This window comes from Sciurus carolinensis, chromosome 6 (assembly GCF_902686445.1).
Source record: "Sciurus carolinensis chromosome 6, mSciCar1.2, whole genome shotgun sequence".
NCBI lineage: Eukaryota > Metazoa > Chordata > Mammalia > Rodentia > Sciuridae > Sciurus > Sciurus carolinensis.
Window position 1 is genome coordinate 95,670,028 of NC_062218.1, and position 19,255 is coordinate 95,689,282.

Here is a 19,255-nt window from a genome sequence, read left to right on the forward strand (position 1 = left end):
ATATAAGATCTAAGATGTTTAAAAATTATACAGGGGCCAGAGGTAGAACTCAGTGGCAGAGTATGTGTTTAGCATGCACAAGGCCCTGGGTTCAATCGACAGAACAAAAAAGGAAAGGAACAGAATTGAACTCTGTGTGTGTGTGTGTGTGTGTGTGTTTATATACATATATAAACTTAATGAGTTTTAAGCTGTATATTTACATATATATATATATATATATAAAAAACACCCTAGCTTAAAACTCATTAAACAATCTGCTCTCCTTACCAACCTACAGATTCCCTCCTGCTTATCCTCCCTCACCTCCTCCTCACTGCCTCACCTAAACCATTTAAACATCCCATTTTCTCATGCCTATATCCCAAAGTGAGAAGACCCCACTGCAATTGCAAGAAGAGAGTTCCAGGAAGTTGCCTTTTTTTGTTACTTTCCTTACCCTCCTGATATTCCTTTCTTCCCAGTAATCTGTGCATTTTTTAGTCATGTTTAAATATTTTATTGGTCCACTAAAATTATACATAATAGTGGGATTCATTATGCTATATTCACACAAGCACATAACAATTTCATTAAGCTCATTCCTCAGTATCTTTCACTTTCCCTCCTCTCCTCCCTCCTGATCTTCTTGCTCTTATTCTACTGATCTTCCTTCTGTTATTATTATTTCAATTCATTCATTATAATTACATATGTATGTCTGGGTATGATTCACTGTGGTGTAGTCATACATGGACATAGCATAATTTGGTAGATGTCATTCCCCAGTACTTCCCATGCCCTCTCATCCTCCTTTCTTTCCTCTTAAACCCCTCCCTCTATTCTCCTGGTAATTTATTCAGATAAAGCTGCCTGCCTGATCACTACTCCCATAAACACCATAAAGGCTGTTATAGATATAGGATGTATTACACTCAGACTTTCAAGAGAGGATGAGAAGGACATTTTAATAGAGGATCAGTGTGGGACATTTTAGTCTTGCAGTGCAATGCCAGGCTCTATATGCCTTGTCTCTGTTCCACATATTCTACTCTTTTGAAGTTCCCTGGAGACGCTGGCTCTGGGATATGCATGGAGTCTTACAAAGCTATAAGATTTCTCTGCTCAAATGATGGTCACTTGCCACTATTCCACTCCTTAGGCTATTACAGGATTGAGGGCCACTGTCCTACAACACTCTGGTTTGCCGACAGCTTGCTTCTAGCCTACTGTTTCAGCAGCTTTTTCCCTACTGTGATTGAAGGACCCAACCAGAACAAATGTAAAGGAAGAAAGGTTTATTTAGGGGCTTATGGTTTCAGAGGTCTTAGTCCATAGGCAGCTGGCTCCATTTCTCAGGGCTCAAGGTGAGACTGAACAACATGGCAGAAGAACATAGAGGGAAGCAGCTCACATGATGATCAGAAAGCACAGTGAGAGGTCCCCACTTACCAAATACAAATATATACCCCAAAGCCATGACCCCAATTCCCACCTCCTCCAGTCACAACCCACATGCTCCAGTTACCACTCAGTTAATCCCATCAGGGATGGATCGACTGATTAGGCTAAGGGTTAACCCAATCATTTCCCCTCCAAACCTTCTTGCATTGTTTCGAATGTGAGCTTTTGAAGGACACCACATCTAAACCATACACCTATCAATCTTTTCACTCATTATCCTCCAGCTTCCCACTTGCCTGAACTCATTATTTCCTCACTTCCTATAAGTATCATTTAAGAATTCACTGGGTACTATAAGCTAGTTTATCTATTCTTTTAAAATAACATCCAGTATTTCAAATCATAGCCATGTTACCAAATGTAAATATGAACCTCGGCCAGGCACAGTGATGCACACCTGCTAATACCAGTGACTCAGGAGGCTGAAGTAGGAGGATGGCAATTTCAAGGCCAGCCTCAGCAACTTAGGGAAACCTAGGCAACTCAGTGATATCTCAGCTCAAAATAAAAAATAAAAAGGACTTGGAATGTAGCTCAGTGGTAAAGTGCCCCTGGGTTCAATACCCAGTACCAGAAAGAAAGAAAGGTGGGGTAGAGGGAGGAGAAGAAGGAGGAGGAAGGAAGGAAAATCTGAACTTCATTTTTTTTTGGACATGAATATGAGTAAAAATACTTAACAAGTGTGGGTCAAGAATAACCTATTTATGGAAAGTTAATACTTTTATTACAACAAAGAACTCTTCATAGTAACTTAGAAATAATTCAAAAGTGATCTAAGAATAGAACTTTAGAAACTAATTACATTGTGACATCTGGACTGCATAGATCAATCAGCAAGACTAGAAAGAAATGTTGAAAGAGTGAGATTTTCAGTCAGAAGATTAAGGCTCAAATCCTGTCTCTGTTGCTTTCTAACATTATGACCTTGAATAAATTTCTTAACTTTTGAAGTGTATGCATATAAACCTTTTATAATAGATCAGTTATGTTCCCACTTTTTCCTTGCCTCCCTACACTTCTTGGTTTTTCAGCTCTTCTTACTAGAATAGTGATTACTTCCTCACCCCTGGACCAACAGAATGCTGTAGAAGTAGTGATGTGCCAGGGTCAAGGGTGAGTCTGAGAGAACTTACATGCCTCCACCATGCTCTCTCATGGAACCTTACAATTTCCATGTGAATAAGCCAGGGCTAACCTGATGGAGACAATGTCCTGTCACTCGTGTGTGCCCTGCTGAGAAGATCAGGAAATTCTAGACCTATTAGTAAATTCATCCTGGACTAGTCAGCGTGCAGAAATCTGATAATATATACACACTCATAAAATCAGCTCAACCTGGTCCAGGTCAGAAAAATCACCCAATCAAGACAGAGATTTGTGAATTAAGTAGATTCTTATTTTTTCAAGCCCCTCAGTTTGGGGGCAGACAGTGAGCAACAGATAACTAACATAGGTACTACAAAAGTTATTGTGAGACTAAGTGAAAAAAAATACATGAGTCTACAACAGTTCTTAGCACATAATAGTAACTACATTTTTATTATCGTCATAGCAAAAAGATCTGTATTTTTTGTTTATGAAACAATATTTTGTAATGTGATTTTTTGTAATATTTCTGTTTGAAGGATATATTAGTCAGGATACAAATGACAGAAATACAAATCAAACATACAAAAAAGGAGAGACATATCTGAAATGATGTCAGGCAGAACTCCATCCAGACCTCAAACACCATCACCATTTCTTTCCTCTCCTCTGTCTCTTTGTGTTGACCTTGTTCTGCCTACTGCAGAGAGACTTTCTCCATAGGATGGATGTCAAAGACAGTCATCTTCTGCTATGTTTCTGGCCCCAGCAACAACAGAAAGCAATAGCAGTTTTTCCCTATTGACTCCAACAGAGAAAAATTCCAGACAAGGGCTCCTATTGGCTCAGTTTGGTCATGTGTCATATCTGAGTCAATCACTGCAGTCAGGTAGATGGGCTATCTATCCACAGTTAGGTCATACACTTATCCAACTATAAGAAGCAAGACATCATTACCCTATATACATGTATGATTACACGAATGATATGAATCTACATCATGAACAACCATGGAAACAAAATGATGTATCCCATTTGTGTAAAATGAATCAAAATGCAGTCTGTAAAAAATAAAAATAAAAATAAACTAAAAAAAGAAAAAAAGAAACAAAAAGAAGCAAGAAATCAGAGTCCGGACTAAAGAAGTAGGAAAGCATGGGAAATGTCCAGGACTGCCAAAAATAACACTACCAGAAGCCTAAAACAATAAATTATGCTGCTGTCGCCTTTCAATTCTTTTAGGTACAATCATCCCTTATTATCACCAGCCTAGATCCTTGGTTTAGAATTCATAATTCAACAAGGCAGAAAATGACCTGCCCTCAGAAATGGAATTTAGGGCTCTGTGCTTCCCTGTCTCTATAGCTACTCTTAACCTCCATGATATGGAGTTGCCCTGAGAAATCAAACTAATATACATACTTTTAAGGAATGACATCTTATTTGACCTCTCATTCTCTTGGCAAAATACAAATATTCTCATCACATTCTAATAGGGTTTTGGGTGTTCCAGATACTGAGATTTTTAGAGGCTTTTGTTGACATGACTGAATTTATACATACGTTTAAAGATGATCTATTTTAAGAGCCAAAGCATAGTATTGTAAAGAGAGAAGAAAACTCTGAGATTATTTAAATCTAAATTTGGTGAAAATAACAAAAGACATCTCAGTTTGCAGGCACTGGGGCCACAGGTGTTGCAACTGTTGTTATTGCTGTTCTGACTTGACATGTGGCATAGGTGCTATATCTATAAATATGTAATCCACATACAGTGCTAAACTAGAAACCCTTACTCAATGTTGTTGAAAAGGTTGGATGTCTTACAAAATGTAAAATTAATAAGTACATAGTCAAGTAAAATCTATAATAAACTGTTGTTATTGCAATAGTCCAGGAATAAGAAATTCTAGCAAAGAACTGTCAGGTGAAGATTCATATTGCCCACTTATTCTGTCTACATTATGATGTTCTAATCAGTGTCTTGTTTTCATCTGAACTAAAGTGTGTACCTACTGTATCATGTAAAATAGCTCAACTGGATAAGAAATTATTTGACTATGGCAACTCTTTCCAGAACATGTCAGAGACTGACAGGAATTTATAGATAATTATGTTATCTGAGACAGCAGTTGTGTTATGAAAAGACTTAAAATTCAAAAACAAACTCTATTTTTATTGCAAATAGAAAGAAAATGCAGATCTCATGAATTTCAAGAGGTCTGAGGAATTCTTTAATATTCAACTGTGCTTAATTGACCATTCCTTTCACCTTCTTGAATTTAGTTTGCCTGAGATTTTTCATCTAGAAAATGTAAACACCACATGTAGACTGAATCAGCAGGATTTATATGGGGAAGAGTCTTAAAATACATGTGCTTGAAGAGCCATATCTTACTAAGCTTATTTATATAAAGTTTAGCAGAGAGGAAAACTACTGGAGAAACACAGAAGAAAACCTTAGCACTATATTTAGTATGTCAACAGAAAGAAAAATTCAGTTAACTCGATCTTTTCTGGAAAAAGTATTGGTATAAATAAATATTTGTACTGTGAAATTAAATATACACACCAAATTTTTATTGTGATGGGAAATTAAAATATAGAACTACAGAGTTGGAAGGACCTAGGAGGTCTTCTTATAGGTGAAGAAATTTAAGACCCAAACTGACAGAGTGACTTCCCATTATCACTGCTGTTTGGTAACAAAATCCTGTCCAGAATTCATCCACAGCCCCTGGCATTCCCACTTAAAGCTGTAGCTAGGATATTTTGATTGAGCTGGTCTCACAGGATTCAAGCAGAAGGCAGGTTTGTTCTTTCATCCCCTGTCCCTTGAAACCTACCTACTTCCTAGATTCCTTTTCCACCCTCGGATGAAAACTTAGGAAAGGGTAAGAGTTCTCTCTGTCCCTTCAAGTTGCAAATATAGTCTTACTTTAGTATTTTAAAAGTTCCTTTTGCCCAATTTAAATTGGTTCCCCTGAGATACCATCCTAAGATCAGGCAGGAGCGTGAAGTTAGTTTCTTCTACCATTTTTGCTCTACCTCTGCCCATAGTAGCACAGTGAACAAGAAGCCGAGCCAGGATTTGAACCCAGGTTTCTAGAGTTAAGTCTCTTAATCTCACATCTGCCTACTATCAGTGGCCTGTGTAGAGTATCTCGCATCAGTCCCTGATTGCTGGCAGCTCCAAGCAAACCTGTTGAGCAAGGTTCCCTTTAAAATTACTCCCTTCTGACCTAAGTGAAACATGCACATTTGTCACACCCCTTTGGTGGTGGTAGGGAATGTTCCCAACAAAGTCTTCTCATTTGTGTCACTGAGTAGCTACAGCTACTTGTGGATGTCACTGTCCTTGAGTCTTTCAAACTCCAGGGGATACATATTAAATGCTCCCAGCAGTTCACGTGGAAGGGACACCTGCCACACACTAATGCTCTCTCCCGAAGGTCTGCATCACCAACTCTTCAACCCTAACACCAGAGGGGAGCCATGGGGTAAAACAGGCAAAACCAGTCACATGATCACTTAATATAACTTGCCTGGGCAATACCTTTAGGATTTGGAGGTATGTGGTACCTATCATGTTTATCTTGACAGTTGGGGCTTTGATCATATCTCTGAGACAACAGGAATAAAGTTCACATTTAAAACTTAAAATTTCTTCTGCTGACTAAAGAAACTGAAAAGAAGAACAACACACATTGGTATTATTGGGATAAATTAATATTGAAAAATTTCCCAACATGCTTTCTCTCAAAGACTGATGTTAGTTTAATAATGGCTTAATAATTCCAAGCTCTCACAACTGAAAAGGAACTTAAATTCTTTCAACCATCTAGCAGTTGCTAGAATAATTCCAAGTTCATACCAATCTATGCACGACCATCTTGATGATAGAGAAATCACCATTACACAAAAGACTGAATTCCCTTTCATGATTGCTTCCAACCATCAGAAAGTCATTAAATGAAATTCAAAACTGTCTCTTTAAAGTTTCCACCCTCTTCATCTTAATTTGATCCCTCGGGCTCATACAGAGCATGTAACAGACACAGAGATACATGGGGCCACTTCACCCCTGTTTCTATATTGCATTTTCTAATGCAGCTAGCTCCTGCAGCAGGTCCTTTATCACACAGCTGTCACTGCTCTTGCTCACCTCTTGACCAGTGAGCAGTCTCCCAATGTCCCACTGGAGATACAGTAGCACCCAGAGGCTGGTCCAGCCAGCAGGAGAAAGGGAGGTGTCCCCTCTTTCTGTTGCAAAGCCGTAATTTTTGATCAATGAAAACTAAGTTAACATTCACTCTGCTGACATAGGATACACACCTGATATACATTATATTCACTGACAACTGCATTTCCTAAATCTTTTCCAGATGTACTACAGCTAAGAAGAACTTCTCTGGTATACATGCTGTTTTAGGACACAAATAGTAAGGTTTACATGTCATCTCTTTAAAGCCATTCATGTTATATGTACCTAATTTAACCAACCTAAGACTTTAGGATCCTGATTTGATCACTTAATTTATGCTCTTTAATTTCATATCGCCCTGAATTTGACGAGTGACTATAACATCTTCAACCAAATCACCAGTAAAAAGATTTTTAAAAGGACAAGAACATCCCTAGAAACATTTTTTCATTTAATATCAAACTCAGTTCTCCACCCTTCTCAGCTCTGAAGTGGACACCAAGGTAAAGAACAAAGTTTACTGTGATGGTTGCTAAACCTATTCTGGCTTCTCATGAGTAAGTGAGACACTTTCTACAGGGAATCAACAACTCTTTATCTGATTTTAAATTAGAGTAGAGACCACATTCATTATGCCAGACCAGAGTTTACTGAAATTGCTGCTTTCCCTTTTTAGAAGTTGGAAGATTCAGAATCCTCAGACTTCTCCCATTTTCTAACCCTTCCTGTTTTCTCCACGTTCTCTCTCTTCTGGAAAGGTTCTGCACTCTCAATTTCAAGTTGCCCCAATCCTCGGGGATGTAATTTATCCATTTGAGAAACTTCAAATCTAATGAAGCAGCTGGGAATTCTCTTTCAATGGCTAAAAACAAATGTTAACATTAATACAACTAAAGTCATTTAGAAACCAGGTTTTGTGTTTTGAGTGATTTATTTTGTGGCACACAAGAGTATCTTCCTCATAAAATATCCTACAGGGCCGTCTGCTCCCCAAAGAAAGGCCCTCATGCCAGCAAAAAGCAGTTACTCACATGGAAACTGATTTTTATAAAAATATCCTTGGAAATGTGTGGACATGAAAAACATGCCACATATATTTAGTCATGAAAATTACACACACACACTATTTATTTCCAGATGTGTGACTAAGCTCAAAAATCAAGTCATACCTGACTTAAAATAAAAAGACAGATTGAGCTGCATAACCTACTAAAGAAATGTCTATTAATAATTTAGCCCCCATTGCTATGTATGCTTCCTGATAGGCTGGCTCCTGACTAAACCACCAGCTTTATTTTAACTTAGGATATATATGTCTGTGTACAGAGAACATTATCACTCAGAGATACTTCCTTCCTGTCTGAACTGGATGCATAAGATGTTCTTTTGTGTTACTCAAGTAATATTAAAATGTATTTTCCATGTAACTAGATAGGATTTTACAAAAAAGAAAATCAATGCCTCATCTCTAAAAAAAAACACTAGTTTGAAAATCAAGTTTAAAAATTCCTAGAATATGGGATGGTTATATTCAAATATATATATTCAAATATGGAATTTGGTTGCTAAATTCATTCCAATTAAAGTGTAATTCTGTGAATGTGCCTCTATTAATCAATGCAGGTTCTGTGCTTGGCTTGTACTGCCACCTGGTGGTTTTTTACATGTACTGGCATCAGACGTGTAAATCTCTTGATTTAGGATTCATTTAGCAGTCTCTTGGCAGTTATCACTCACTGACAAGTCAATCCTTCCTGCAAGATCTCTAAAATAGTGGTACAGAAGAGATTTTACATGAAGGCTTTGTTAATCAAATTAAAATAAACCACACCTTACTTAATCACATCATTTACATGTGAATACATTTAGCATAATGATTAATACATCCATAATGAAAAATCTATAAGAAAAAAAAATTTGTTCAATGTGGAGACTCCCACCTGTAATCCCAGAAACTCAGAAGAATGAGGCAGGAAGGCCACAAGTTCAAGGCCAGACTCAGCTACTTAATAAGACCCTATCTCAAAACAAAAAATAAAAAAAGGGCTGGGGGTGTAGCGTGTAGCTCAGTGGTAAAGAGCCCCTTAGTTTTATCCCCAGTATCACCTCCCCCAAAAAAGGTCATTTACACCCCAAAATAAGAAAAAAAAAAAAAAAGAAAGCCTTTACAAACAGATTCACCTGTATTTTAATAAAAACCAATACATAAATATCAGAAAAACAAAATTAGGAGTTAAGCAATAGTGGTAGCACAAATGGGTAAAGTTACAAAAATATTTTTTGTAGGGTTCCTTGACATATTTTAGATTTGTTTTTGGTTTTTTTTTTTTTTTGCGGTGCTGGGGCTCGAACCCAGGGCCCTGTGCTTGAAAGTGTTTTAGAATTTGTGCTTCTCTTTTGTAAAATGTCTCTTTTTTTTCTTTGACTCTACTGATTCCTTAGTGTTCATATTAATAAACATGAATATTTTGTTATTAAAGATTATATTAGTTATAATTATATTTAGTTTGGTCAACTACTACATGGAATTTCTTTTTAATTATTATTTTATTTAATTTTTAGATTGGACACAGAGAAGTTTTAGATTTTTACCAAATCAAGATTATTAATCATCTTATTATTTATTTATTTACTAAATAAATTTTAATTATTGTTTTAAAGGTAATATTTTCTCATAGTTTAAAAGAGAAGTCTCTGTTATCCCATCAATCATTTTAGCTAGTTTCTATCCACTTCCAAAAAAATTGACTTGTGTTTTCCAATATGAGTATTTATTTGGGATAAATTTTTTCAACATTTAATAAAATGAACTTATTGCAAATTGACTTTTAAGTTTAGTAAATATTTTCTACAATCAAACATATTTTTACTTTGAGATTTTGCTATATTTTCTATCATTTGATTTTTTATTTATTTGTTAAACTACATAGGCCATATTTTGCTTTATATTGTCAAGTAAATTTCTTTTTTTCTAAATAGAAATCATACAATCACTTATGTGATAGCAACATGTGTTGGACAAGCACCTCTCCTCTGCTGGTATGGGATATTTGCTTTAAAACATATTAAGATCCAAGATATATTAGCCAGGAATGGCAACAGACATCTGTAATCCCAGCAATTCAGGAGTCTAAGGAAGGAAGACCACAAGTTTCAGGCCAGCTTTGACAACTTAGTGAGACCCTGTCTCAAAATAAAAACAGATAAGTAAAAAGGTCTAGGGATGTAGCTCAGTGGTAAAGTGTGCATGAGTTTAATCCTTAGTACAAAAAAAGAAAAAGAAATCCAATGTGCACTAAAATTATTTCTGATTATATCTTCCATTTCACTGGCCTACAATGACTGTGCCATTACCATGCTAATTTTATTATCTGGCAAAATTCAGAAAATGTTTTATATTTATTATTTATATTATATTTTATAGTTATATTTCATATTAAAACATGATTAACATTTAGTATCCTCCTTCATTAGTCTTTTTCTAAATTATTCTGATTATTCTCATCAGTTCATTTTTCCAAATAAACTTCAGAATAGTTTTGTCAGGTTCACAAAGAATTTGACCAAACAGACTTTGTGAAAATTGCCCTAAATTATGAATTACTTTGGAAAGAATTGCTACCTTACACATAGAACAGGATTAGTGATAAACCCTTCTGATGTTCTTAAGCTGGATAGTTTTTCAAGGAACAAACTGATGAAGAAATGCAAAAGGTACTTTGGGCCTGCAATAATGCCAGGAGAGATATGTCATATCTAAATCCTCTAATTCAGAACAAATAAAAAACTTGATAAAATATTTTTAAAGTGTTGTTCTGAATGCCTGGCTGAATTAGTTGAAAAATAAAGGAATTCCTCTGAGGTAACAAATGAGATAACATGAACCCAAAGTAAGTTCTGGAGTTGTCATTTTCCTGGGATATTAACCTATCTTTGGTGGCTTAGAGTTTAGGCTTCATAGAGTCACATAGAAGTCAGGAGATAAAACATGAGGGCTGAGCAAGGGAAGGTAGAATTAGCAATCCATGTACAAAATTGTGTCCCCTGAAAGGTAATATCCTCAATAAGTAAATGGGGAAAAGGATCACCCTCTGGAGAAAAACAGAAAGAATAATTAGCCTCCATATTGTGAAAAAGGATAAAATGGTGGGGGGCATCTTTGAAAATTACTGACATCAGCCCTCCCCTGTGTAAGATGGATTAAGAATTCACACTATCTATGTGATCTAAGAACTGACTTGGGCCAGGCACAGTGGCATACAACTGTAATCCTAGCAACTCCAGAAGCTGAGGCAGGAGGTTCTCAAGTTTGAGACCAGCCCTGGCAACTTAGTGACACCCTGTCCAAAAAAGAAGAAAGAAAGAAAGAAAGAAAGGGAGGGAGGGAGTAATGGGGGAGGGTGGGGAGGGAGGAAGGAAGGAAGGGAGGGAGGGTGCTCCCAGGACAGTAGTGCCCCAAGTACCCAGGAAAAACAAACATACATCCTTCCTAAAGAACAGATCCAAACAGCTACCACAAATTAATACCCAAACAACAGAGATTCACAGTGAAAGAAGGAAAGAAAGAAACCCACAAATCCATGAGCAAATAGACAACAAGTTAGAGTCAGCTGAAACAGAATAAGACTACCAATTTTTGGCCTATTGGACAAGTATCAGATAAGTATGTTTATTACATTTCAAGAAATAAAAGAGACTACACAACAAAGAAGCAAGCAATATCACAAATAATCTATATCTCTGAAAAAGGACCAGAGAACTCCTAGAAAAATAATTTTAGTAACAGACTTTAGGAGGCTAGTGCCTTATCTATTAAGCTACTAGGGCTGTTTCTCATTATTAGCAGCTGAAAAGAAAATTAGTGAGTTGGAAGACAGAGATGAAGAAGACAGACACCAAGTCTCAGATTCATGAATTCCATTTAATTATAGCAAAAATAAATGGTTTTTAAAAACACATATATTCATGTTGTAATAAAATTCAGATCATTCAAGAAAAAGAGAAGAAACCACTTATAACCATTAGTCTGACCTCTGACTTTTCCCATAAAATGAAAGATACAGTACAGGGAATAGTAGCTTCAAAGTTATAAAGAAAAAGTAACCCTCAAATTAAAATTGTTACCCAGCAAATCACTTTTAAAAACGAACATGAAACAAAGATATTTCAGATGAATAATGACTGTGAGAATTGACTATGAGCAGACCCTCACTAAATGAATACCTGGAGAATTTGTTAAAATACACTTAGTTCACTATGTCTGGGAGGGATCTGAGATGCTTCATTTCTAACAAGCTCCCAAGCAATTAGAATAGAAAGATTCTCTAAAGCAGATACATTAGAAAGAAAAAAATATATATCTTGAATGAATTGTCTAAGATGCAGGAGGGAATGATGATCAAAGAAACAATAACCTGTAAGAAAAGTTATTTAATAATGGTATAAACTAATAAGATCAGTGTTGAATTTTTAAGTTTAAAAATATGCACTGGAAGAATTTAAACCCCAGATAATAGCATACAAGAGGAGCAAGGGATGACTAGAGCCATAGCATTGTAAGGTCCATGTTTTGTTGTTGTTGTTAAAGGAGAGAATAAATATATTTTATGTATTTACATATATTATTTTATACATGTAGTCTTTGTTAAGTTAAATATGTGAGTAAAACTTTTGAGGAGAACCTCTCAAAGACTATAAATTGGCCACATAACTTCCACACCATGACAGGAGAAAATATTAAATGAAAACAATTTTCAATAAACTCAAAGGAAACTAAAATATAATAAATGAAAAAGGAGAAAAGTAACAATAGAAAAAGGGAAATGAAAAGGAAGCACAGAATAATATGGTAGAAATTAAAACAAATGTGTAATATTTGTATAAAATATAAATGAACTCAATGTTCCAGTTAAAAGACAAAGATTACAAATCTGAATTTTTAAAACATCCAACCTTCTGCAATTTTCATGACAGCTATGACCTGAATGCTTGTGTCCCTCCAAAATTCCTATGTTGAATAACTTCCAAGATGATAGTATTAAGAGGCAGGGCCTTTGTTAGGTGATTAGCCCCCAGGAATGATATACATACCTTTATAGAAGGACTTAAGAAAGCCTTTTAGTCCCTTCTGCCACGTGAGAAAGTGGCAAGAAGATGCCATCTATGAGAAATGGTTCCTCACCAAACACTACTGGTGCTTTGGTCTTGGACTTCCCATCCACCAGAATTATAAATTTCTGTTGTTTATAAATTACCCAGTCTAAGATATTTTGTGATCGTAGTAGGAATGAACTAAGACAGCAACAGAGTTATACTGTACGGGTGTAAAAATTGAAAGAAATAGGATGGAAAAAGATAAACCAAACGAAGACAACCAAAAATTCATGAAAAAAGTTATTAAAGTAAAAACACAACTAACCAGACCTGAAGATTATATAGTAATGGAAAACTTAATTAACTAGGAGATACATCAATTGTTTAAATATGGACACAACTAATAACACAATTTCAATATATATAAAGCAAAAATAAAAAATATAAATCAATAAATCCATCATCATAATGTAAGACTTTAAAACATACAATAACTGCTAGATCAAACAGATTACAAATCAGTAAGGATATAATTAATATAGTTAATAAGCTAGATCCAAAAGACATACTACAGAATATAACATGCAACAAGCAGAGCACAGAAAACATTTATAAAAACTAACTACAAAATATTATGAAATAGAAAAGGAGGGAATCCTTCCAAACTCATTCTATGAAGCTAGTTTCACTCTGACCAAAACCAAAGACACATCAAAGAAAGAAAACTTCAGGCCAATATTCCTAATGAACATAGATGCAAAAATTCTCTATAAAAGTCTGGCAAACTGCATACAAAAACATATTAAAAAGATAGTACACCATGATCAAGTGGGGTTCATCCCAGGGATGCAAAGTTGGTTCAACATATAGAAATCAATAAACATAATTCATCACATCAATAGACTTAAAGATAAGAATCATATGAACATCTCAATAAATGCAGAGAAAGCATTTGAAAAATACATTCACCCTTCATATTCAAAACACTAGAAAAACCAGGGATAATAGGAATATACCTCAACATTGTAAAAGCAATCTATGCTAAACCCAAGGCCAGTATCATTCTAAATGGAGAAAAATTGAAAGTACTCCCTCTAAAAACTGGAACAAGACAAGAATGCCCTCTTTCACCATTTATTCAACATCATCCTTGAAACTCTAGTCAGAGCAATTAGACAGAAGAAAGAAATTAAAGGGCTATAAATAGAAAAAGAGGAACTCAAACTATCACTATTTGCCAATGACATGATTCTATATTTATTTAGAAGATCCAAAAAATTCCACCAGAAAGGTTCTAGAACTAATAAATGAATTCAGCAAAGTAGCAGGATATAAAATTAACACCCATAAATCAAATGTGTTCCTAGATATCATTGATGAATCCACTGAACGAGAAATCAGGAAAAATACCCATTCACAATAACCTCAAAAAAATGAAATATTTGGGAATCAATCTAACAAGAGAAGGGAAAGACCTCTACAATGAAAACTACAGAAAAAAAAAAAAACTGAAGAAGAGCTTATAAGATGGAAAGAGTTCCCATGCTCTTGGATAGGCAAAATTAACATTGTCAAAATGGCCATACCACCAAAAGCATTATACAGATTTAACACAATTCCAATTAAAATCCCAATGACATTCCTCATAGAAATAGAGAAAGCAATCATGAAATTCATCTAGAAAAATAAAAGACCCAAAATAGCCAAAGCAATTCTGGGCAGGAAGATTAATTAGTACAGGAGGGATCACCATACCAGACCTTAAACTCTACTATAGAGCAATAGTAACAAAAACGGCATGGTATTAGCACAAAATAGACAGGTACATCAGTGATACAGACTAGAAGACGCAGAGACAAACCCACATAAGTACAGTTATCTCATACTAGACAAAGGTGCCAAAAACATACAATGGAGAAAAGATAGCCTCTTCAACAAGGGTGCTGGGAAAACTGGAAATCCATATGCAGTAAAATGAAACTAAACCCCTATTTCTCACCCTGTACAAAACTCAATTCAAAATGGATCAAGGATCTAAGAATTAGACCTGAGACTCTTCACCAAACAGAAGAAAAAGTAGGCCTGAATCTTCATCATGTTGGCTTAGGACCAAATTTCCTTAACAAGACTCCCAGGGCACAAGAAATAGAAACAAGAATCAATAAATGGGATGGATTCAAACTAAAAAGCTTTTTCTCAGCAAAGGAAACAATCAATAATGTGAAAATAAAGCCTACAGAGTAGGAGTAAATCATTTTCACACACACTTCAGAGAGAGCACTAATCTCCAAAATCTATAAAGAACTTAAAAAACTTTACACCAAAAATATGAAGAACCCAGTCAATAAATGGGCTAAGGAACTGAGCAGACACATCACTGAAGAAGATATACAGGTGATCAACAAATATATGAAAAAGTACTCATCATCTCTACTAATTAGAGAAATGCAAATCAAAACTACCCTAAGATTTTATCTAACTCCAATTAAAATGGCTATTATCAAGAACACAATTAATAAGTGTTGGCAAGAATGTGGGGAAAAATGTACACTCATACATTGCTGGTGGAGTTGAAAATTGGTGCAGCCACTCTGGAAAGCAGTGTGAAGACTCCTAAGAAAACTTGGAATGGAACCGCCATTTGACCCAGCTATTCCATACCTTGGTTTATACCCAAAGGATTTAAAATCAGCATACTACAGTAAAGCAGCCACATCAATGTTCATAGCTGCTCAATCCACAAAAGCTAGATTTTGGAATCAAACTAGATGTGCTTCAATTGATGAATGGATAAAGAAACCATGGTATATATACACAATGGAATACTACTCAGTCATAAAGAATAAAATTATGACATTTGCTGTAAATGGATGGAGTTGGAGAATATCATGCTAAGTGAAATAAGTCAATCCCAAAAACCCAAAGGCCAAATGTTTTCTCTGATAAGTGGATAAGTGGATGATGATACATAATGGGGAGACAGTGTAGTGGGGCAGGTAAGAGAAGAATGGAGGAAATTTGGATTGTGTAGAGGGAAATGGGGTGGGAAGGGTGGGGGAAGGAAAGACAGTGGACTGAGACAGACATTATTACTCTATGTACATGTATGTTTACACAAATGGTGTCAATCTACATTGTGGACAATCATAGACATGAAAAGCTGTACCCCATTTGTGTACAATGAATCAAAATGCAGTCAGTAAAAATTAAAAAAAAAAATTTAAAGAATGGAGAGCTCTGAAGTCTTAAAAAATGTTAACTCTCCTTTGCCTTCTACCAGTAGCAGGATGGGATTTTCTTTAATCTTCACCCTGAGAACTGAAGGAGCTCCTGGATATATTTCCCAAAGTGTGGGAATCCTTCCTGATGGCTCAGCTCCCTTGAACTTCCCTCTCTCCTGCTGTCTATGGTGGCCTGCCAGCAATGGGACATTAAAGCCTGCTCCTGAAGCATAGCAGGTATCCCCACCCAAAAGACCCTTGCTATAATTAAGTTTCTCTTCTTGGCAGAAAGATTTTCCAAAGGGTGTCAACAGAATATCAGTAAAAATTTCTGTAGAGGGCATTGTGATATGTAGCTTCTTCTTTCCTGTAAATGCCAGGTTTCCAGACAAAACTGGTGAAAATTCTGTCTAGTCTTGTTTTAGTCAGCTTCTTCACTGCTTTGACTAAAAGGTCCTGACCAGCATAATTGTAGAAGAGAAAAGGTTTATTAGAGGGCTCATGGTTTCAGAGGTCTTAGTCCATAGAAGGCCATCTCCATTCCTCAGGGTTCCAGGTGAGGCTGAACATCATGGCAGGAGAGAGTGGCAGAGGGAAGCAGCTCACATCACAGTGATTAGGAAGCAGAGAGAATGAGTCTCTACTCTCCAGATACAAATTTTATACCCCAAAGTCACTTCCCAATTCCAATTTCCTCCAGCCACACTCTACCACTTCAATTAATCCCATCAGGGATTAATTCACTGATTGGGTTAAGACTCTTACAACCCAATCATTTCTCCTCTGAACCTTCCTGCATTGTCTCACATGTGAGTTTTTGGGGTACACCTCACATCTAAACCATAATAAGCCTAAAAATGCTGGACAAAGAGTAACTGTTATGTACCCACCCACCAATATGTAACTAACCCAATGAATATAAATCTAAGAATTTTCAGACTCAGAGTCTAGAGATTTTTTTTAAGGCATTACCCCCCTCTGGACCACTGCAGCTAAATAAACATGCTTCCTGAAAAAAAAAATATTCATTCTTCATAGAAATAGAAAAGGCAATCATGAAATTCATTTGGAAAAATAAGAGACCCAGAATAGCCAAAGCAGTCCTTAGCAAGAAAAATGAAGTAGGAGGCATCACAATACCAGACTTTAAATCATACTACAGAGCTATAGTGACAAAAACAGCATGGTATTGACACCAGACAGGTAGACCAATGATACAGAATAGAAGACACAGAGACAACCCACATAAATACAGTTATCTTATATTAGACAAAGGTGCCAAAAACATACATTGGAGAAAAGATAGCTCTTCAACAAGTAGTACTAGGAAAACTGGAAATCCATGTATAGCAAAATGAAATCAAACCCCTCTCTCTCACCCTACACAAAACTCAACTCAAAGTGGATCAAAGACTTAAGTGCTAGAACAGAGACCCTGAGTCTAACAGAAGAAAAAGTAGACCCAAATCTCTACTGTTTCTGCTTAGGACCTGACTTTCTTTCTTTTTTTTTTTTTTTTTTTTTTTTTTTTTAGGACCTCACTTTCTTAACAAGACTCCTAAAGTGCAAGAAGTAAAATCAAGAATCAATAAATGGGATGGATTCAAACTAAAAAGCTTCCTCATAGCAAAGGAAACAATCAATAACATGAAGAAAGAGTCTACAGAATGGGAAAAATATCTTTATCACATGCACTTGAAATAGAGCATTAATCTCCAGGATATATAAAGAACTTAAAAAACTTAACACCAAAAAAACAAATAGCCCAATCAATAAATGGGCAAAGGAACTGAACAGACACTTCACAGAAGAAGAAATATAATTGATTAACAAATATATGAAAAAATGTTCAAAATCTCTAGCAATTAGAGAAATGCAAATCAAAACTACACTGAGATTCCATCTCACTCCAGTGAGAATGGCAATCAAGAATACAAGCAACAATAAATGTTGGTGAGGATGTGAGGAAAAAGGTACCCTCATACACTCATATATTGCTCGTGGGAATGCAAATTGGTGCAATCACTATGGAAAGCAGTATGGAGAGTCCTAAGTAAACTTAGAATGGAACCACCATTTGAGCCAGATATCCCACTCCTGGTTTATACCCAAAGGACTTAAAATCAGCATACTACAGTGACACAGCCACATCAATGTTTATAGCAGCTCAATTCGCAATAGCTAAATGATGTAACCAAACTAGGTGCCCTAAAGATGAACAGATAAAGAAACTTTGGTATGTATACACAATGGAATATCACTCAGCCTTAAAGAAGAATGAAATTATGGCATTTGCCATAATTGGATAAATGGATGGAGCTGGAGAATATTATGCTAAGCAAAATAAGTCAATCCCAAAGAACCAAAGGCCAAATGTTTTCTCTGGTATGCGGATGCTAATTCACAATAGGGTGAGGGGGAAGAATAGAGGTAATTTGGACTAGACAGAGGGTAGTGAAGGGAGAGGAGGGGACATAAGTGTAGGAATGATAGTAGAATGAATCTGATATTATTACTCTATGTTCGTATATGAATACATGACCTGTGTAACTCTACATCACATAGAACCAGATGAATGAGAAGTTGCACTCCATTTGTGTATGATGTGTCAAAATACATTCTACTGTCATGTATAACTAATTAGAACAAACAAAAAAGTAAAATTAAAAAACTACATAATAAGAAATGTAAAAAAAAAAAAAAATTTTGTATAATCAGAAGCCTACAGTTCAATTGAGTTAGCATTAGGTGATATAAATAAATAATGAAAAAAAAACATACTCAAAAGATCACATATGAAATTAAAAACATATTTCTAAGTAATTCACTAGTAAAGAAGAAGTCATAAAAATATTTTGAACCAGACGTTTAACTGGTACACACCAATGTGGCCAAACCAGTATTGAAACATTAAAAAATATTTGAACACGTTGGGAAATAATGTAACAATAAGTATTAGAAAATATAAAACTTCTAATGTGAATATAAACTGGTTAATTTAAACTACTATATGATATGACAATGCCCACTGACAACTGGGTCTTCCACCATCATGGCATCTGAGAACACTCAAATATTATCCTCCAGTTCACCTTGACTGGTAATAAGTTTTATGGTTCCACCGAAATTCTCTACAAAGTACTCAGGGCTTTAGAATGATCATTAGTTTTTCCTTCTGCTAGGATTATATACTTGCTACTAATTCTAA